Source organism: Eublepharis macularius, chromosome 4, assembly GCF_028583425.1.
Source record: "Eublepharis macularius isolate TG4126 chromosome 4, MPM_Emac_v1.0, whole genome shotgun sequence".
NCBI classification, from domain to species: domain Eukaryota; kingdom Metazoa; phylum Chordata; class Lepidosauria; order Squamata; family Eublepharidae; genus Eublepharis; species Eublepharis macularius.
Window position 1 is genome coordinate 94943917 of NC_072793.1, and position 23479 is coordinate 94967395.

Genomic DNA, 23479 nt, shown 5'->3' on the forward strand with positions numbered 1-23479 from the left:
AGCAGTGGAACATGGACTGGCCCGAGTCTTGGAGCGTGGCCGTCTATATCCTCCAGAAAGGGAGCCAGCCAGATCATTTATAAAGAGATTGAATAATAGTGGGGCTAAAATACAGTCTGGTTTTACCCCAGTATTTATTGGAATTTTGGGGGTTAGATCTCCTTCATGAGAGCATCTAACCTGACACGTAGTGTTTTGATGTAACCTTTTAATCAAAAATAACAATCTCTTATCAATCCCAGCACTTATAAGCTTCTTCCAAAGTAGTTCTCTTGAAACAGAATCAAAAGCACCCTTGAGATCTAGAAAGGCCACGAACAGTTTGGAGCCCGTCACTTCCTTATATTTATTCACAAGATGGTTTAGCACTACACAGTGATTCCATCAGATGATCAAACTGGGATTGGGGCTGTACAGTAACTGGTCCTGTAAACTGCATTTTATATTCTGCAAATTAAAGCACTTTCAATCGTAATGTGAATAAGTTCAGTTTTGACAAGACAGGAGGTGAGAATACTTCCCATAAATCCTAACCTGGATTTTAGAGGTCACAGAGGCTGTACTGCAATTGTTTTTTCCCTACAATAAGGAGACAAGATAGAGAGGAAACAGACAGCTTGCACTGAAAGCCGTATTTGTAGACTAGTGGTTCCTCAAGTGGGTGATACTACCCCTGGCAGGGGTGCTATGAGGCAAAGGTGGCAAAAGGGCACTGGAGGTTAGGGCTGCCAGTCCCCCAGTTGGGGCGGGGAATCCCCTGCTTTCAGCCTCTGTCCTACACTACCACTCATCTGGCTGCTGGTGGTGGGGGAGTGCCCAGGAGGCAAAAAACCTGGGCCAGCACACAGTGGGCACATGCTCAGGTGTAGCAATTTTGCATCCAAAACCAATTTGTTGCAGTCATGGAGTCTACAGTTTTGCTTCTGATATCTCTTGCCCTTCCTCAGCATATTTTCTTCAAAGCACAGCATATTAGATTGTATGTTTTAATGTAGATCTGAAATATTAGGTAGGCTGACATCAAATACAATGTTCATGTTTAATCAATGGAGTATTCAAGCACTTAGACACACATTCTGATAGAGAGAAGCCAGATTAATTAGGATGTTCTATAATAATTCATGAAACCAATTAATATATCCCCCTTGGAAAAGGAGAGCAAGAGACATGCAAGCTTTATAGTGAACAGGGTAGCAAATGGAATTATTAGAAATTTCTGGTAAAATCTAAGCCACTGATTAAATGGATTTCCACAAGCAAAGCACAACCTTTCTTGCCTCTCTCCTCCTACAAAGGAGCCTCAAAGCTAAGCTACAAGAAACAAATTACACGAGAATGCACATGTGAAGGGAGTTGCAATGTTAGCCGGGAAGCTGGGTTTTAAGAGAGATCAGAATGCTTTGTCAATTTCCCTGCTCTACAGAGCCAGCAAAGATTGCTCCTCAGAGGGTTTGCTAATTTCTACTTTGCCTCCTGAAGGCTCTGTCAGTTTCACCTCCCCTTCTAGGAGGCAAAGAGGAAATAAACAAACCCTCTGAGGAGTAACCTTTGCTGGCTCTGTAAAGCAGGGAAATTGACAAAGCATTCTGATCTCTTTTAAAACTCAGCTTCCCACTAACATTGCAACTCCCTTCACGTGAGCGTCCTCGTGTAATTTGTCTCTTGTAGATTAGTTCTCAGCAACAGCATGATGGGGGAGTTCTTCATAGGATAGTTTCATGTAGGTAGTTGTGTCGGTTTGCAGTAGAACAGCAGGATTCAGGTCCAGTTTGCTGTAGTGGTTAAGAGTGCAGGACTCTAATCTGGAGAACCGGGTTTGATTCCTCACTCCTCCACCTGAAGCCAGCTGGGTGACCTTGGGCTAGTCACAGTTCTCTGGAGCTCTCTCAGCCCCACCCACCTCACAGGGTGTTTTGTTGTGGGGATAATAGTACCATACTTTGTAAACCGCTCTGAGTGGGTGCTAAGTCATCCTGAAGGGCAGTATTTAAATCAAATGTTGTTATTATTATTACCTTAGAGACCAATTAGATTTTCATGGTATGAGATTTTGAGAGTCAGAGCTTTGTTCTTCTTCACTTACAGAACTGCATCGGATTGCACTGTTAGTGCTGTAAGGCAAGTCCCAATTTATTAGAAAACAACCAAAAAAACTCCAACACTTAACAAAATGGCATGAGTTGGATCTCATGATCCATCAACAAAGGCACTGATGGTTACCAATATCTTTGTAGCTTTCTCCCCCCAGCAGCAATTTCCAGCCTCAGGAATGTTTATTTCCAGGTTGAAGGACCAGTGTGCAGTCATAGTCATGCAGGTTGGGAGGCTGCAGCCAGGAGGAAAAGAGGGTGAAATTACTTTCTCCTGTCTCTTCTCCTGTTAGAGCCCTGTTGACAGAAAAGGAGGTATTTTTCCCTTCCTCCCCACTGAAGTCTTCTGACCTGTGTGGCTATTATTACATGAAGGCTCCAAGAAGCTGGAAATAAGTTTTCCTAGGGTTGAAAATGGTAGCCGGAGGTGGGGGGGGGGGGGAGAAGGAAGGAAAGTCAGGAAGGTCAAAGATTCTTGCTGGATCCAATGTAATAAATCCAGAAGAAACTTTTGTATCCAGTCATGAACAATTCTTTCAGTTAATATCCATACCCACCCAACTCAGTTGGAACCACAACACAAAATCAGTGTTTTGAAACATCAGATGCTTTGGGCACAAAACTATACATAACAGGAAAAGAGCCCCTGTCTTATGGGCTTGTCCCAATCACATAAAAGCAATTTAGGAAAAAAAGGACACACGGACAACAGGCATTAAACTCCCATGACCTTCACTTTACCTTCTTACAGTCTCCATCTCAACATAACTTTTCTTTCTTTCAAAAGAACCGAAATATCAAAACTACACTTTCAATGTTAATTTTTTAAAACTAATAACGTATCAGCAGATGTAAAGTATTTTTCCTCCTATACCTATGAAGTTGTCTTTAATATATTTTTTTAGTAGTCATGAGAATGATCAATTTGGTAACAGTAGCTTGGAAGTCACCAAAAGCCCTAATTTGTTTAAAGTATTTCTATTCCTGAGGTAGCTTATAAACATGAACTGATTAAAACAGAAAACTAATATCCAATTACAGTAACAATAATGATGATGATGCTTATATACTGTTCCTCTAGACAGATTAGTGCCCCACTCAGAGCAGTGAACAAAGTCATTGTTGTTATTATCACTACAATACAAATGAGGAGCGGAGTGGCTTACCCAAGCTACCTACTGAGTTCATGGCAGTAGTGGGATTCCAATCAGCAGAGTGCCGATTCACATCCCAACCACTTAGCCACTATGCACCACCAAGTACTACCAAATGCTCAGGTAAACAGCAAGGGCTATTCAAAATGCATACTTTGCCTTTCAGTCCTCATCAGGGCCACCAAGTTGAGTGCCCCCTCCCCAGTAACTTGCCCCACAGTGGAAGATATAATGGAACGAGGATAAGTGATTATAACAGAAATGGGGAAGGGAGAGAGCTGTTTTATGTTTGTTTAAAGGGTCATGCCTGAGTGACTTTCTGCCCACCACTGCAGTACATGGAGGCAGTAACATTTATTCACAAATAAAGTGATAGTGTGTGTCATTTTATTAACAGTGCACAACAAGGAGAAATCTTCTTCTGCCTTAACTTCCTGTGGTAACAACAGCAACTACTATGAGTGGACAACTGCCATATCATTATGCAACAAAATGAACAGAAGTCCTGGCACACAATAACAGAGTAAAAAAAGCTGCACAACCAGAAAATTAAACCAAACCTGACTAGCAACTAGACTCAAACCATTATTTAGCAGTTGGCTGAACTTAGAGAGGGGGACAAAAAAAACCCCAAATTTCTGTTTCAGAATATGTTTAAGAGGCACTGATGACCACAATTAATCATGAATACACAAAAAATCAGGAAAGATTTTAACACATCTGGGCTTTTAACCATGTTTCTGTACTTTACTTTCATTGTGTTCTGAAAATAGCAGGCTAGGCAGAGGACTACTACTTTAGGGCTGTAAATCCCCCCTATTGCACTGAAGATAAATACAGTGATGAAGGAAGGGGAGGGGACAGCATTTCTTTGCAGTGCAGTGTACTTCTACCTTGTCAGGCTCATCCTACAGTTGTCAAAGTCTCACTTTCATTGACTTAAGGAACAATGTGCACAGATGCATGTATGCATACGCATATTAAGAATTAGTTTGTTGGGGATATTAGGCATGCAGGGCAGAATACAGCAACTTTCCAAAGTCCAGGCTAGAACCAAGTAACTGCTAGATCATTTGCAGATCACAATGTGAACATTTATGTTTCCCCATGTGAATTAGAAGGCTTTCAGAAGTGTCAAACCCATGATTTCAAGACATTATTATAGGCTTGAACAAGAACCAAACTGAACTATTTCAACTACATTTAAAAACAATTGGGAACAAACCAAAAAGCAGTCTGACACCCTGCATGCAATTGTTGACTGTGCTCTTAGCAACAATCTACTAGTTCCAAAATCTTGGGACAAAGAAAAATTCATTCTGAACTTGCTGAACTGGGCACACCTCCAAATATACATATAACAGGTACTATCTTTCTTTGAATTGGCTATATAAAAATAATGAACTCCTGCTTTCAGAATGTCACACAGTAAGACAAAGAGCATTTATGCTCTGCAACAACACAAAAGTCAGAGGCAAGAAAACACTGTGCTTAAGTCAGGCAAATGCAAGATTAGCAAATATGCAAAAAGGCAAATTTTATTCTGAACTCACTGTAAGAGCTTATCAGATTCCTTCACAATCAAGCACTACGAACATGAATTAGGAACACTGGGGATCATTACAACATAGTTCAAATGCCACATGAACAAGCCTGAGAAGAACCTGGACTTACTCCACTCCACCTCCCTTCTACAGTGCAAGATAATTAGCTGCTTCCTGTTTTCTGAAAAACGTGTTTTCTGTTACATTTGAACAAGCATAGTATGGTTTGTGCTTTCCATGGAGGTAGGATTGCAAGCAACAGTGTGCCAGTTCAAATGTGATGGAACAGTGGGGCTTACCAAAACCCAGGACCTGATTTATAGCCCGTGAAAAGAAGGAATCACACATGAGGTTGACGTTCCTCCTTCAAAGTTAATTCACAGCTTGGTGTTATGTTACAATTATGCTAATGAGAAAAATATAATTTTGAGACCATAAAGCTGACACAAAGAACTATGTAAAAGCACCAAAATTCCTGCTCTCTTGAATGCTGGACCTTTCTGCAGGCATTATTTGCTTTCAAGGTAATCTCTACAATGCTAAGGGGAAATTCAATGTCTAATAGGAGGCTCTGAGTAACAAGCTGCTGATTTTATCTACATTTGGTGCACCTGTTCAGAACTAAAGAAACTGGTTAGTACTATTAAAAAATGGTCTTAACACTCTGCCCCAGTTACAAACTGCATCCTCGTATGGCCTCAATGTGGACTGAGGAAACACCAGTAAGAAAGAAAGATTTGATCCTTGGACCCCCTACATGGTTTCATCTATCAATCTTCACACACCATCAGTCTGAAAAGAGCAGGGAGACAGTTTTTGCCTTCCACACATAATGCCAGAGTTGGGGGTAAGGGGGAATGAAACTACAGGGATGGAAGAGTTAATCTTCCTCTATAAACAGTCCAAAATCCACTGGGCTCTGAGTGACTACAATTTAATTTTTTTAAAATACTGAGAACAGCTGATCATTTGCATCTAGGGATGATCTCGCTTGTTTGGTAAACTGCATCTGTACACATACAGAAGTTTATCCACCATCTGTTTCCTCATGGGAAGCAACAAAAGTAATCTCTTGTCCTGTCAAGGGGTTTCTTCATGTCATTTGGAATCCCGTCTGAACATGCCAGCTTGTCAGGAATAAGACTTTTCTAGTACCAACAAAGCACCATATGTGGGTATAAAGCTGAGAAAAAGGAAATTCCTCTTTTATACCCAAATCAAATCCTTACAAGTGCCACATGTTTAGTGTCTCTCAATCCTGATAAACTTATCAGAAACTTCCTATTGCAATAAGCTCCAAATGAATTGCAGGAATCTACACGTTTTGACTTGGCTCCTCCCTGAACACAAGTCTTCTGTGCATGCCACAAGACTCAGGAATGTGTGTGTTGGAAGGTACTCTTGTATTACAATGGAATTTCTGGAGCAGGCAGAAGCAGTGAAAGTCTTTTCCTGCTTCTACCAGCTCCAAAGCTGTGTGACATGAGGACAGGCATTTCTCAACTTGACAAAAGGGCAAAGAACACCATATATTAAGTACATGCTCTCATCTCTAGTAAGATTTATGGAGGCCTGCTTAACTATATATTGCCAAGTATGTTTTCTTCTAACATTTTAAAGCATGTTCATTTTTGGATTTTGGTGGATTTAGTGCAGAACTGTACAAGGTAGAGTTTTCAGTAACACAGTTAAGCATTTACTATTAGATTAGATGGCAATACAGATAGTTAGCTAACCCTCTAACCTATCTCACTGGATTGTTCTGATAAAGTCGAATGGTGAAGAACAACATAGACTGCCCTGAGCTCCTTAGCGTAGAAATGAAATAATGCGATGAACAGAGATCTTTGATATGTCAAGATCCTGTACGTTGTACAGAAATGAGGATTTACAGAGACACTTCTGTCAGGGAAGTTCATATTACTTTACTTAAAAAGAAGTTTAAGGGAGGCAATAGATGTGCTCTCAATTTGCTGATCCTCTTAGAATCATTGTCTCATGATTTATTACTCAAGGAATAGGAATCAATATAAAAAGGAAGCAATGAGAAACAAATTAAAGGAGCAGAAGTGTCAAAAATTACTGGGGTAAATCCTACCCACACCCTACCACTTCACTAAGCAAAGCTTGAAGCTTTCTTCTAGCTTGTGGCTCTTCCACTTGAGGAAGACCCAGAGAAATTGGAAGAAGATACCCAAGACTAAAGGATGGTTGGATTCCCACCCACCCCTGACACACACTAAGTGTGGTTAACTTGTCATATAAGAGTGATGTGTGTACTACAAAGATTAGTGTTTTTAAATATCTCTGTTAAAAGGTGCACTGGAGAGCCATTGATGTTAAACACCTAATTGCTGACTGGGGCATAATTTGGCCCATGTGTAGTTAGTGGCACTTCAAGATACTGTAACACAGTAACTCTAATTCTATACCAAGAAAAATGGTTTCAGGTAGGTAGCTGCATAGGTCTGCAGTACTCTTGAAAGTGTATACCCTGAAAATCTTGTTGGTCTCAAAGGTGCCACTGGACTCAAATCCAAGAAAAATGGGTTTCTATACTGATGCATAAATCTGCAAAATATATATTTTTTGCATTCAAGTTTCCATTAACAAATAACTTAATAGAAGTGATTCTTAGTATCCTCTCCCAGCAATATACTCTTTACAAAAACTATTGCTGAGGGTCAGGGCATAGGGGAAATCAAGAAAGGGGAATCAGCTCAACACTACTCCCCCACCTGCGCAAATAAAACTCAAGCTAGTTCTGGGGAGGCAGTGTTAGGCAATCCTACTTTCGACTTCCAGCACCCATATTGCATGTAATATTGTTCTGGAAGCTCCCCTAACCCTCAGTAGAAGCTTTTGTTGTGGCACATGGCATTATTACTAGGAGCCCTTGGGCTTATCCCACTGTGCTTAAGGGAGCAGGAAGGCACTACAGAGAGCCTTACCATTATTAATCTTGTGCCGACTATGGAGATTTTACCATGTATGACAAAGGGAGGAAGCATGGCTCAGAAGCAGATCATCTACTCTGAATGTAGAAGGTCCCAGCTTTAGTCTCCAGCATCTCCATTTTTTTATGCAGAAGGCAATATGAAAGATCTCATCCTGAGACCATGGAGAGCTGCTACCAAGGTGAAAGTAGACTTTACTCTCAAAGCTAGAAATATTTAAAGATTAATTCAGGAGCACAAATAATGTGCAAATAAAATATTTTTCTGTGCTTGTACTGCACATACATACACCATACCATAATGCAAAACTGGAATCACACTACTCATTATACCAAAATGTGAGCAAATCAGAAAAGTTACCCTTTGAATCTTATCAAAAAGTTATCTGCTTAAGGGAAGTGTGTTCATTTTAGCTTTCAGAACCAGAAGCTGTTCTACGCCATCTGAAAACACTGCAAATCTAACTTGTAAAGAATAAAAGTAGTAGTTTGTCAAACAAGAGCTTCCCACCGGCAGAATGCTGGAAAAACCCACCTCTCCACTCTGGTCATCTGTAGAGGCCTCGCTCTGGATGTTGCCACCATCTGAAACTAGATGGATGGCAACCTAAGAAAGGGCCTTCTTGGCAGCAGTGCCAAAACATTTGAGCTCCCTCCCCAAGGAAATTTTATTTGTCACCTACTATTGTTTTCTGCCAGCAGGTGAAGTTTGTTTCATATGGCACTCCTCCAGTAACTGTTACTGGTCTTCCTCTCTGGTTTTGGTGTTGTGTGTTTGTATGTTTTAACTGAATTATTTTATATAATCTTTTTTATATATATAATATTTATATAGTATTTTAAATGTTGCTTTAACATTTGAATGTTTTCATGTTTGCTTCCTTGGGGACCCCATTTGGGAGGAAAAGTGACATAAAAATATTTTAAATAAATAAATGAAAACTGATTTTTCCTAGCTATACAAGAAATCCTACCTGCAAGAAGTGATATACTGACAGGCTAAGGAGAGATAGCAAAATACAGGTTTCTTCCATCAAAGTTCTATAGGTCATAAAAAAGGCATCAATAGCCATTTAGAAATGTATGTTCAAAGCAGGAGTGAAAGTCATGTAATTTTTTTACCAGTACAATACGGGGGGGGGGGGGGGCGAGCTCAATGCAGAAGATGGGTCCTACCATTTCAGCCACTTTCTTACTAGCATACCACATTGGCACAGACCAGCTTACCAGTGTAATTCAAAGTTTTTACATTTGACATATTTTACTCAACTCGCACCTTTGATTGCTGTGCCAAGAGAATTTAGAGTAAGAAGTAATGGAAACAGAGGGGGAGTAAACAAGAAGAATAAGCTCCAACACCCAAACACACCACACTACAGAATGGAAGACCCCAGGATACTAATAAGAATATGGTTAGCACATCACATAGCCAGTGAAAGGCAAAATGGGTTTATTTAAACTAGACCAAACACAAATTGGAAGGAAAAGGGAAACTCACATGGAAAGTTTTCAGGTCAAAGCCATTAGATAGGTTTATTGGCTACTTTTTAGAAAAACAGGAAAGGGCAAGTAATAAGCCTACAGTACTCAGTGCAGGAGTGTGCCAAAGCCTGGTAAGGAGGCTGAGGGAGTTTACCATGGTCCGCTAATAGCAACAGAACTGGCTATGTTATTGGCTGGGGTCTGTGAATGCTTGAGAAGAGCTTTTACCAGGCAGGAGGTAAAACTTTTTATTAGCTATGTTGGCATTATTAATTTAAAATTAGCATATGCCACATTTAAAACATCCAGTGATTATTTTCATACAGTGCTCAAGTCACTATTATTGCTTATTATGGTCAATCATCAGTAATTCTAATGTATGAAAAGTGACAGCTGAAATTATGTATGTTAAACTATAACTTCTTATTCTTCTCTATGTTTGAAACATTTTATACAGAGACTGTTGTAAAAATGCTTCATCTTTCTATCTGAGATTGTAACGGGAGAGTAGGACTATGCTGTGTCAAACAAAAGATTATTGCCATAGTAATTCCAGTCACAATTGTATGGTTTGAGTCCTTCAGTAGCATGTGATAGGTGGATATCAGGAAGAGCTTGTTGATTTCAGCAGACATTACTCTGAATAAGCTACCAGGGAATAGAGGTGTTAAGCTGTATTTGCCTATTACTTCCTGTAAAGACACCTGCCTTAAGTAGTACGTCAGGCCACTGCTGTTAGTTTGCTTATGTACCCATACTAGCATTACAGTATACTGGTTTGGGGCTTTTGCCCCATTTCCAGAAAGACATTCTTCCAGACTATTATTCTAGGTTAGGTCCAGACACCACCCAAAGATCTGTTGCATATACTACAGATATTAAGCCAAACAGAGATACCAGAGAACCAGTGTAGCATTGATGCAGGCTTTTTTTTAAAAAAAAAATCATGAGCTTTATACATATCTTTTTTTTTGCAAACATACCCTATAACACTTAAAAATAATCACAGAATAAAATACCAATAACTAAGTATTTTATTACTAGGTATGTTCCCCTCCCCAGGACATGGTTTCCCTATTTTATCCTAACTTGTAGGGTAGTCTAGATAACTGGCCCAGAATACAGTAAGCTTCTTGGCTAGCTAGGAATTTGAACTCAGGGTTGTACTCTGTTACCCCATACTATCTCTATATAAATAGTTTATTTAGGAGATTCAGGCAAGTTTCAATTTGAGACCTCACTGCTCAGTCAAGAGCATTCCAGGTGCCCCCAGGTCATCCACTGTACTGCAGCCTAATCTGCAATAATACTAGCATACCTTCTGGGGCTATTTAAATAGAATAAAGCACACCTTACATCCTTAAACTGGGCTACATAAATGTTGATTACCACCACCAGAAAACACTTCACAAAAGACTGCATGAATGTGACTAGTGCTTCTTTCAAGTCACTGAGGGTGGGTGGGTGGAATAATCAATTTGAAAGACAGCTTTTTGGTAAGGTACCTTACAGTAAGCTTTCAATAACAACCAACTTTTTTCAGTAAATACACATTCTTCATTCTTCACACTGCTTAGCCTAATTGGATACCATATAAGCACTTAATTTGGGAATGTTAATTCCAGGCAGGTCAACTAAACTTTTCCTTAAAATCCAAAGTTCCTATACTAAGAAAATACATAAAAGTATAAAAGAAAGTTAGAGAGTGGAAGATGGAACTTAAATCAGCTGCAGATTGAAAAGTTATAGTAGGGACTACTGTGTGCCTCTCTGTGTAGAAAGTGTCATCAAGCTGCAGCTGATTTATGGCAACCCATAGGGTTTTCAAGGCAAGAGATGATCAGAGGTGATTTGCCATTGCTTGTCTCTGAGTAGCAACCCTGGACCTCCCTTGGTGGTCTCCTGTCCAAATCCTAAACAGGGCTGACCCTGCTTGGCTTCTGAGGCTTGACAAGATGAAGCTACCTTGGAGCAAGCAGCTATTTAATGCTACTGAACTCTGCCCACCCAGTTCTATATTAATGAAAAATTTACTACCAGAGACTACAGAACATATATATGCTTAAGAAAACCTTTTAAAACGATGGTAATCTTTCAACTGAAACCCTAAGTCTAACTTTATGAAATGTTTAAAAAGAAACAGTTTCAGATAGGTAGCCATATTAGTTTGTAGCAGAGCAGCAGGATTTGAGTCCAGGGCACATTACACACCAACAAGATTTTGAGGGAGCTTTGACTCTAAAAGGCTTATACCCTGAAAATCTCCTTGTCCTCTAAGATGCCACTGGCCTCAAATCCTGCTGGTCTAAAAAGAGACAGAACCAAAGATACACCACCATGATTGTGAAATCTTAAGTGCTCCACTCACTTCCACAGAAATTTTTACTTTTTCCTCCTTGCTTTTTGTAGGAATTTACATGAACAATGGAAGAGGAAAGGGAAGAGACATGACTAATTGAAGAATGGAGGGAAACACCACTCGTTACCTGCCCGACTAAAATAGCCCCATAGAAGTCAATGACTTAAAATCCCAGACCCACCTAGAGACCCAGTTCACTCTCCTCTTCCTTAAACAAGCAGCTCCTGAACTCCACCCAGAGGGTGAAGGCGGCGTCCAAGCCATTTCACGCTAGAGCAGCAGCAAAATAAACCCCCACCACTCCCGTCACACACCGTAAAAGAACTAAAGCCGCGGGAGGAAGAGAAAGCTCGACCTTCACTCCCACCTCCTGCTCGAGAACATCGGAAAACTTCCTATTCTCATCGCCTCCCCAGGAGGACAGTGAAGGTTCCCGCTCCCTCCGCAGCCGCGGGCGGGCGGGCGGGGCAGGCCGCGCAGGGCCAGATACAGCTCCCCTTCCCCCGGCCCCCACCCTTCCTCTCCTCCGGCCCCTTTTCTACGCGGGACAGAGGGGGCCCCCACAGGCGCTTCGCCGCGCCTCCTCCCCACTACCTGAGGGGGCTCCCGAGCGTCTCCCCGGTGCTGCTTCCTTATTCCTCCACAGGCCCAAACTCCAGCAGCGGCTAAGAACGGAAACCGCTGGGGCGGGGCAGAGAGAAAGCGCGTTCACGCTCTCATACAGAACGCGACGTGCGCGTTCACGCCCCCTCACGTCCCAGCAGCCAATCCGCGCGTGGCGTGCGGAGGTTGCCGGGAAAGGGCGCTATAAAAGCCCGCAATCTATTTACGAACGGGCTCTTAAGTTTTCCCGGCAGCGTCAAGTCAGGGTGGGGCAGAGCTAGAGACGTGTATGGACAGTTGTAGGGTTTCGTTTGTTTATGTGTGGCGGAGGCGTCGTGAGAGGCCAACGGGTGGGTGGGTATGCTTGTGTCTGGCCTAGTGAGGTCCTGCTGTTTGGGAGAGGGCCGAGAAAATACAGTATTAGGCGGGGTGGGCACAAAGTGCACAAGGCGGCACTTTGCCGCGGGCCGTCTCAAGGAACACCCGCCGCACCCCCACCCCCCAGCGCGCAGGATGCGTGTGTATAAGAGAACCAACAGCTACTCTTAGTGGGTTTAACTGCGCTAGTTTCTTTCGCGACTGTATTTAGTCAAATCGATCATGGAAATACTGCAAAAAAGTTCGATCGGTGATTATGTTGGTTACTGCGAACAGGGATGTTTTGGGCTCCTTTTGGCTGCGAGTACCTGGAAAGAAAACTTACCTTGCTGTCTCTTGACATGGGAAACAATCTGACCTTTTGTTAGAGCTACCAGCATTAAACTAATATACTTGTTGGAATATGAAGAAGCAGGCTGAACTCTATGCTCTAAAGACCACAGTTCTTAAAAATCCATTTTACAAACGTCTAAAATTACCTTGAAACGGAATATCCTCCTACCTCACCCCATGTAAAATACAGTTTATCTAATGGAAATACACAGGTTACAGAATAACTATTTTTCCCAATACTATTTAGTTTTTGAGAATGGGAAAGTGAGATAGTTGGACTACAGTTTGTACAAGATCTACTGGCAAGTATAGTCAAGCAGAAGAATATTACATGTCAGAGAGAGATCAGTGTTATTTATTTAAAATGTTTGTATATTGCTTCCCCTCTACAGCTGTTTAAGGAGTTTTAACAACTATGTAAAACCCATATACATAATAAAAATACTAACAAATGCAAAAGCCAAAACTAAAAAATCAATAGCACTAAAACATAAATAATTAAAAACAAACAACAACACAGGTACCAGTGTGGTGTAGTTATACTGTCAGGCTAGAATCTGTGAGACCTGTTGGGCATCATTGGGCTAGTCATACTCTACAAACCTTACTTCTCAGGGTTTTGTGAGAATAAACTGGAGAAAGAAGAACTGTGTATGCCCCTCTGGGTTCCTTGAAGGAAGAGTGAGATAAAAAGATACTAGATACCTATTAAAGTCATGGTAAGACCCAATGCAAAACATAAAAATAGCATTAGTAGCACCTGGTGAAAATGCTTTCCCTTATCAAGGTACACGCTTTCTTGGAAGAATTTTAACTTTGGCCAGTGGTATGACAAATTCCATTAAGATTTGTTCTGTTACAGAGATGTGTGTTTTCCTTGCAGGTTTATCATAATATGGAACATAGGTTATAATGGTAAGGATTTGTGACAGTAAACATTTATATAATGCTTTTGATGTTCAAAGCTCTTCATTTATTTTCCTTTTGTTGTAGGCCAGTATTATTATCCCCCAAAGCTGGCATCCAGTGAGAAATCACCAGAAGGAAAAACAATTTGAAAATCTTGCTCTAGGCCTTAACATTTCTTTTTCAATGATATTCTGAACTCTTAGAGCTTGAGCAGGCTGACCCCCTGCCTATAGTTACTATAATTGTGATTTAACTGCTTTCACCATTCCATCCCTTCTGGAGCATTTTATTTGTTTAGTCTGCCTTTCTTGTTGAGACTCAAGGATGATTAATACAAAATATAAAAATGCAATCAGATAGGATTACAAAATTAGAAAACAATGCAAAAATCCCAGTATAAGATGGTCATTACAGGGGTTTCCCACCCTTAATTTAGAAAAGCTGGGGAGCTGCCCAAGTAGATTAAGACCAGATACTCTTGTCTATGAGGGGCTTTTGGGGGGGGGGAAGCTTTCCTCATCCACATGAGCCTGCTGCTTTACTGTTCAATAATAAGTGTTATTACAGATGGAGCTGAGAGAGTGGCTTGTCTAAAAACATCTGGTGAATTGGTGGCAGAGGACATTTAAACCAGGAGTTGCAATTTACCATCTTATCCACTATCTTGTACTAGCTTTATTTGTCTATAAAAATACAAGATGAAAGAGATATAGCATTATGTGAGCAGAGACCTTTAAAAACAACATTTGACACTTCTTTGTCCTCTGCATGTTGATTTTGATAAATTTACTGAGCATGCTTCAAACAGATACAAGTTGGGGAAATCAGTAAAACTGGGAAGGAATTTGAATTTTATAGGGGGACAAAATTTGCTTTTAATTTTTGTCAAAACTGATTTCTGCGCTCTCTCTCTCTCTCTCTCTCTCTCTCTCTCTCTCTCTCCAATTTTAGAAACCTTAATGAGGGTTTCACTAATACTAGATTCCTCCCCTGAACATACTAAGACCCAGAAACGTATTTAAAGAATTTCCATCATCTTAATACTTTTATTTTTTTAAAGAAGAGAATGATACTGCTTCAAGACCCTTGGGGTCAGATTTGAAATTCCTGATTTTAGATTTTACTATTTATTAACAGATATAATTACAAAAAAGGTACATTAATACAACACAGCCCTGACCTGGATAGCCCAGGACAAGAGGACATGTGCTGGTTTTACAGTATATCTGAATGGGAATAATAGGAAAGGGCATAAAAATTAACACTAGTCCAGGCTCCAAATCTGAGCAGACCCAAGACCAGGGCTGCTTTGAGAGAGAAACCTTTCCGAATACAAGCTTCTTGGAGGCAGCTGAAAAGGGATCTTACAGCACCAGAACCACTTTGGGGGGCAGAGCGCTCATATTTCCCCCACTTTCTTATTCAAAGCAATATCTAATACAAGTTTTTTCCAGGCAGGCCACATAGGAGGCCTTAGGTCCAGAACCAGAGACTGGATCAGAACCAGCACATGTCCTTTTGTAGGGGACAGTCTCTGGAGTTCAGGGGTGTGTGATTTGGGGTGATCCAAAGATTATTTTGGGGTGCAGGGGGGCTTATATTTTTGCCACTTCCCTATTCAAAGCAATGTCTAATACAAGGTTCTTGCAGGCAGGCCACATTCGAGGCCTTAGGTCCAGAACCAGAGACTGGATCAGAACCAGCACATCTTCTTGTAGGGGACACTCTCTGGAGTTCAGGTCTGTGAGATTTGGGGTGATCCAAAGATTATTTGGGGATGCAGAGGGCTTTTATGTTTCTCACTTCCTTATTGACAGCAATGGCTAATACAAGGTTCAGGGAGAAAGGTGAAATAGTAGGCCTCAGCTCCAGAAGTAGAGACTGGATCAGAACCAGCACGTTTTCTTGCAGAGGGCAGTCTCTGGCATTCGGGTCTGTGTGAGATGGGGTGATCCAAAGATTGTTTTGATGCATAGAGGGCTTTCATTTTCCCCAGTTCCTTATTTACAGCAATGTCTGATAGAAGGTTCTGGGAGGCAGGCCAAATAGGAGGCCTCAGCTCCAGAAGCAGAGATTGGATCAGCACCAGCACATGTCCTGTTGTGAGGGACAGTCTCTGGAACCCAGGTCTGTTTGATTTCTGGTGATCCAAAGATTATTTGGGGGTGCCGAGGGATGTTATATTTCTGAGTTCCTTATTCACAGCAATATAAAGTACAAAGTTCTGAGAGAAAGGTGAAATAGTAGGCCTCAACTCTGGAACTAGAGACTGGATCAGCACCAGCACATATCCTCTTGTAGGGGACAGTGTCTGGAGTGCAGTGGTGTGTGATTTGGGGTGATCCAAAGATTATTCTGGGGTGAAGAGGGCTTATATTTTCGCCACTTTCTTATTCAAAGCCATGTCTAATACAAGGTTCTTGGAAGCAGGCCACATTCGAGGTCTTAGGTCCAGAACTAGAGACTGGATCAGCACCAGTACATGTCCTCTTGTAGGGGACAGTCTCTGGAGTTCAGGGCTGGGTGATTTGGAGTGATCCAAAGATTGTTTTGGGTTTCAGAGGGCTTATAGTTCCCCACTTCCTTACCGCAATGTCTAATACAAGTTTTTTCCAGGCAGGCCACATAGGAGGCCTTAGGACCAGAACCAGAGACTGGATCAGAACCAGCATGTCGTTTTGTAGGGGACAGTCTCTGGAGTTCAGGGGTGTGTGATTTGGGGTGATCCAAAGATTATTTTGGGGTGCCGGGGGGCTTATATTTTCACCACTTCCTTATTCAAAGCCATGTCTAATACAAGGTTCTTGGAGGCAGGCTACATTCGAGGCCTTAGGTCCAGAACCAGAGACTGGATCAGCACCAGCACATGTCCTCTTGTAGGGGACAGTGTCTGGAGTGCAGTGGTGTGTGATTTGGGGTGATCCAAAGATTATTCTGGGGTGAAGAGGGCTTATATTTTCGCCACTTTCTTATTCAAAGCCATGTCTAATACAAGGTTCTTGGAGGCAGGCCACATTCGAGGTCTTAGGTCCAGAACTAGAGACTGGATCAGCACCAGCACATGTCCTCTTGTAGGGGACAGTCTCTGGAGTTCAGGGCTGGGTGATTTGGAGTGATCCAAAGATTGTTTTGGGTTTCAGAGGGCTTATAGTTCCCCACTTCCTTACCGCAATGTCTAATACAAGTTTTTTCCAGGCAGGCCACATAGGAGGCCTTAGGACCAGAACCAGAGACTGGATCAGAACCAGCATGTCGTTTTGTAGGGGACAGTCTCTGGAGTTCAGGGGTGTGTGATTTGGGGTGATCCAAAGATTATTTTGGGGTGCCGGGGGGCTTTTATTTTCACCACTTCCTTATTCAAAGCCATGTCTAATACAAGGTTCTTGGAGGCAGGCTACATTCGAGGCCTTAGGTCCAGAACCAGAGACTGGATCAGCACCAGCACATGTCCTCTTGTAGGGGACAGTCTCTGGTGTGCAGGGGTGTGTGATTTGGGGTGATCCAAAGATTGTTTTGGGTTTCAGAGGGCTTATACTTCCCTACGTCCTTATTCAAAGCAATGTCTAATACAAGTTTTTTTCCAGGCAGGCCACTTAGGATAATATGTGCCCCTGCAAACTTCATTTTGGAGTTTAGAGCTTTTCAGTTTTCCCACAATATTTTTCTTTGGCTTTGCGAATAACGAATAAGGAATAAGGAACTGCGAATAAGGAACTGGGAACTGGGAACTGGGAACCAACTTCAGCTTCGTTCCAGGATACTATAAGCTTTCAGCATCTTGAATAGGCCAATTACCTCATCTTCCTCTCTTTTCCTCTCAACTGCTCTCAGCATTCTGAGGACAGTGAATGTACTCCATATTCATCAGGCCTTTTTGTGAGGGGAGGAGTATTTTAAAATGTATGGACGCTTTTCATACCTAGAAAGTTCTACATATGCAGAAATCTCAGCCTTGCTGGTGAAAAGAGCCTGTATTCTTGCAGACCTCATAATAGGTATTTGACTGTTAGTCAGTGGGCCAGGAGCCAAAAATTGACATACTGGTATCAGGTAGGGTGGCAAAACTTATATACTTTTTTTCCTGAAGGGAGTCTGTTTTTATATTATGTTTGATGTGATAACCCATTCTGATTGGTACTATAAGCTTTTAATGATGTCATCCACATGCCTGAATCCAATTTTCTTACCTTTTCTAAGTTGAACTATAACTTCTGACAGAAGTGAACAATTTCAAATTTTAAAGCATTGTTCGAAGCTAAAAAATTCCTAGCAATTAATACTAATTATGCCCCTATACATTACCATTTTCATGATACAAGGCTTAAATGAAGGGAAAAGTAAATTTCCTCCCATTTTTATACTATTTGCAGCACATGATGCTTTACCTAATCCAGATACTTGCCTAAAGTATATTAGACAATTGTAGCTAATTCTTTTGCTGTTCCAATGAGCCATAGCATGAAGAAATTCATTTTGATATGCCCATAGGTGGGCACATAAGACAAGATTAACTTTTATATGATTTTTATTCAGTGTAACTAGATAATAATAACTTTGTTACTGCAGAGAAACATCCTTTCCCCCCCTGAGTTTAGCAGCTGTTCAATATACATAGGTTTTTATTTACAAATATTATGCTATCATTTCACAACTGCTGATATTTAATATTTTATTCAACTGACTTTAATGTTCATCTTCATTGTAATAATCTTCTCAATCTTCAAGTGCGAAGTTCACATCTGTTTTTTTACAGTTGCTACATTTGTAGTTTACACGTAGCAGTGCAAGGAAGTTCATAGGACAGGCATGAGTAGGGTTGCCAGCTCCAAGTTGGGAAATTCCTGGAGATCTGGGGGGAGAAACTGGGAGAAAGTGGGGCTTGGGGAGGGAAAGGACCTTGGGATGGCATAATTCCATAGAATCCACCCCCCAAAGTAGCCATTTTCTCCAGGTGAACTTATCTCTGTGGCCTGGAGACCGGTTGTAATTCCGGGAGATCTCCAGCCACTACCTGGAGGCTGGCAACCCTAGGCATGAGCAGTTTGGCAGTTGACAGAAATGTGCACACTTGCATTATCACATCTTCAAAATTGCAATTGGTACAGATACTTCATGCATCTAATTGATGACAAGATTGCCATCTCTGTCAGGTACATTTGGCTAGCTTTGCAAACTACATCTCCAAATTCCTGCCTGGAAGTTGGTCCTAAGTGTGTGTTTGAATAAGATATCTTTACATGGTGGAAGTGGAGTGGACTCCACCTCTCTATGGCTTGGTACAAAAACATTCACAGTATAGTTTATTTTACAAAATTTCTATCCCATTTTTCTGCCCTCACAAGAGCCACCAAGGCAGTCAACAAATTAAAAAATACATAATAAAATCACATTATAAAACTATTAAAACCAACCTACCTCTCCCCAATGCATCATTAAAACCAGAGCTAAAATACATACAAAAACTTAACAAAAATAATTCAAACATTGGGCAGGAGGGAGGGATCACTGAGGGAATGTCAAACAAAACAGAAGGTCATCATGTAATGTTTGCATATAAATAAGTTTGTGTATATTAATGTGGGGTGTTTTAATATTTGTTTCTGTGGGTTTAAGTGCAGGCCTCTGAGGAAAGAAGGAGGCTGGATGAATGAATGATCTGGAGCTTTCAAACAAACTCCGTTCCTTTATTGCTTTGTTCTGGGAAGGCTGGTGCTGATTTAGGTTAAATTCATTTGGGTTTTTCGTTATCATGAGTTTGGGCCCATGTGCAGAGTGGGGTGTTGGCTGTGGATGTGTGTAAGCAGTCGGCCCAGCCTCCGCCATGTTTAATAGCCATTTTAACATGGCTGCTTGTGATATAAAATCACCAGGCCTCTGGATGATGGTGGCAGCTTATATTGCAGCCAGAGGACCTCCAGCTAACAGTTGCTGAGTCCTGCCTGGGAGACCCAGGCATGAATGGAATGCTGCATTGGAATGCGGCATGATCAGTGGCGATTGGATTTGCAGTCTCCCCAGCTCCTAAGAAACCCAGTGCAACAAAGGCCTCACAGAGTCATCCCCACTTAACACATTTCTTTCCCTCCTCCCGTGATGTGATCTCCTGTCCTTGATTGAGGAGCTAATCAAATGGCATTCATAAGTGTAAATTCATTCCTGGGAAAGTACATCCCCCCAACTAAATTCGTCAACTTAGCTCTGGTGGACTTCATTAGCAAACTGCCCCTTTGTGCAGCGCTAGAGCGAATTCTGCATTCTCTTTTATACGCCCTGGCAGCTACCAATCAAGGTAATCAAACCTTTTGTTACTCCCAGGAACTGACCATTGGAGTCTTTGTTCTAGCAGCTAGGTGGGCTACCCCACCTCACGGCATGTTTTACCATATAAAAGTAGTGCCCTGTCCCCATTCAAATTGTGCACACTTATTGGATCCAAAGTGCTGTTCCCTTGAGGTTACTCTAAGCCTCTTGCTCTCCTGGCCGAGGACGCTGGATGTTTGAAGGTACTCTCTCCTTCCATGGACTGGACTACTATTCAGGATAGGTAGATATACTTTGCCCTTCCTCACTCTATTCCAACTTCTGCCTAGCTTCCTAGGACTCTGTGTGTGTGTGTGTAACCATTTTTACTATTTACCCTGTGTGTATGTGCATGCATTTTCCTCTTTCAATAAAATATTGCTCTTTGAAATTTAAACACCAGCCTCGTTTGCTATTTTGGGAAGGGACTCTGTAAAAATTGGTGGAAAAGATCCCATAGTTACCGACCTCTTGCATAACTGTCATCCTTGCCTGCTAATTCCTCCACAAATTCTCTTACTTGCAAGGAGATCAATTCAGGTAAAATGTGGACGTGCACTGTTCATTTCAAGGGAGTTTGGGGATTTGAGTATCTGGGGCATCCGTTTTTGCTTTTAATGGTGCTAAAATTGCACAGAGCAGTCCTCCCTGCAGATCATCAACCCACCAAGTTTGAGCACACACAAAACGGGGTTCAGCACTTACGAAGAATACTTGGGGAAAGGCATTAAGTTGAGTGTTGGGCAGATGCATATGCATAAACTGTTCTTTTCAAGGGGAGGTTGGGGAAAAGAGGCTTTATTTATGCTTACCAACCATTATTCTCCCCTCCTAGTCCAAAAACTCAAGTTTCTCCTCAAGCACAAAACACATGCTACAATGGACCCCAAAGAAATATTGTGGGTAATTCTTTGTATGAAATACACATGTCCAGCAGGATTTGAGTCCAGTGGCAGCTTAGAAAATAATAAGATTCTTAGTGTACAAGCTTTTGAGAGTAAAAGCTCCCTTCATCATATATCTGTCTGTCATAGGCAAAGAACTATGGGATTTTTTGTCCGGATGCATGTCAAGCGAAGCACCCAATCACCTCATGATACTTCCAACATCTTCTGATTCCAGGACTCAGAGTACTCTTTGATTGTGGGTGTCACTCCTTATTTGTAATGGAGCCAAGGCTACATTATCAATAAGTACAGACTTCAAATGAAGCAACTCACTTTTCAGAGCCCGATTTACTCTTGCAAGTTTGGATATCAAGACACATCACGATACAGAAGCAGTTTTCCTTTATCATTAGGAAATAGAACAGGGTTCCAGGAAACTCATTTTGCAATGCACGATAAATGTTTTTCTTGGTTGAATATGTTACAATGTACAATCACTCTAAGTTACTTGTTACATGGATAAAAACCATATAAAATGGATCTGATTTCATGTGCCTAACTATGGCATATGAGAATGAATTTCTTCATACTATAGCTCATCAGAAAGATAAAATAATAAGATGCAATTGTCTCATATACTTCAGGTGACTGGGATTAGGTAAAGCATCAAATGTGGGGAAAATTTTCTTTTCCCTCAATTTAAGCCTTTTTTCATGGAAGTAGTGATAAATCAAGGCATTATTAGCATGCAAATTTTAATCTTCTGAACAGTGCTTTAAAAATTGAAATCGGTCGTTTGGTTCAAGAGTTATAGCTCAGCTTAGAAAAGGTAGGAAAAAATTGGCTTTGGCCATGATTATGACATCATACCAATCAGAACAGGTCATCACTTCAAAACCTAATACATAGACATACCCCCTTCAGAAAAACATAAAGAAATTTGGCACCTAATTCTAGCATACGGTCTGGCCCATGGACTACCTGGTTTCCTGTTAGAGGGAATTATGATGGGTGTATTACTTGCTTACCCAAATAAATCCACCAAAGAAAGCTCATGATAGAGATCTCATGAAAAAAGAGCCTGCCTTTAACATATATAATTCTAGTGTTGTTCCTTGTAGGGGCGGAGGGGAGGGGGTCCTGCAAAACAGAAATTTGTAGTTGGAAGCCATGTCTGTCTCAAACTGCAAACTTGGATGAAGTGTGCTGTAAGAATTACTCACAATATTTCAAGTGGGAGGCTTCATTAATAAAGAGCTTCTGACATGCAGCTCCCAGCTTTGAAGGGGCTCGGTGGTGGCACAAGTACTGACTTGTACAGCATTCGAGTTCTGGCAAGCAGAATTGTCTAGCATTGTTGCTGCCTGCCGGGGAAACTGTTCTTTGTACCCCTTGCTATGAGAGAAGCTGAGTACAATGCTGTGACAGTGTTCCCTGGCCCTGATGGCCTTCTTAGCTTTCAGGATGATTTTGAGAAAATCAGCAGCTTTGCATGCTTTGTTGAACAGTTCTGGCAATATAGGGTGGTGGTGGTGGAAATCAAGATTATTAAAGGATTGGCAGCCCAAATTGCAGTTGTCTAGCCTTGTACCTTTCAAAGGCAGGAAAGATCAGGAAAAGGATCAGGAAGGAAACTGGAGAAAATCATGGTAGATCTCCAAAGAGTTGATGTAGAAAAGCATAAAGATTTAAATGTAAGAGCACAACTAGATGAGATTTGTGATTGTATCTTCTGACATCTTTACAGTTGTTGAAAAACAATTGTGTGTTCCCCTGAATTAGATTGGAGTCATGGTGCCAGGTGAGGGTGGGTTAAAACCTTCTGACCTAGCACCAAGAAGCCAATCCAATTTGCTCCCCTGATTATTTCTAAATACAATTAAAGATGATGGGAAGTCTGATTATGGGTCTCTCATGTCCCCTTGAGTTATGACTTAAATCACTCGAGGAAATTGAAGCTTTTGTCCAATGTACTTCAGGATACAGAACAGCAGAATTTGAGTCCAGTGGTACCTTAGAGACCAACAAGATTTTCCTTCTTCAGATGGGAGCTTTGCCTCTCAAAAGCTTATACCCTGAAAATCTTGTTGGTCTCTTAAGGTGCCACTGGACTTGAAACCTGCTGTTCTATTATAGACCAACACGACTACCTACCTGAAACATAACACAGAAGTCATCAATCAGGTATATTCTAAAACAGTAGATTTCAACCAACAGGTTGGGACCCTCAGGTGTTGTGGAGCCCTACCTGTGGAGTTGCAACCCCCTATACAGTTGCAATATTTCTTTACTGCTTTTTGGAAGGAACTGCTGCTAGTGTACAGATGAAGAGAATAAGGACTCCACATCCTTTAAGAGTGGCACTAAGAAAGTCATGGGCTCTCACAGTGGAGAGATGCCTCCATGCCTTTTAGCTTGTTTCTCACTACAATAAACCTCCTGACACTTGGCTTGTATTTCCTGTTTCTGATTCTTGTTTACCTG

At 41.4% G+C, this 23479-nt stretch overlaps 1 protein-coding gene across 1 annotated transcript in view; it reads right to left on the reverse strand.

Annotated features, from left to right (window-relative positions):
* The window catches only part of RHOA (ras homolog family member A), a 29223-nt gene extending 16935 nt beyond the window's left edge, over positions 1 to 12288 (reverse strand). Inside the window, exon 1 of the mRNA XM_054975847.1 lies at positions 12180 to 12288. The gene's annotated coding sequence lies outside the window, so the exon portion shown is untranslated. The remainder of the gene's footprint in view (positions 1 to 12179) is intronic.
* Positions 12289 to 23479: the final 11191 nt, after the last annotated feature.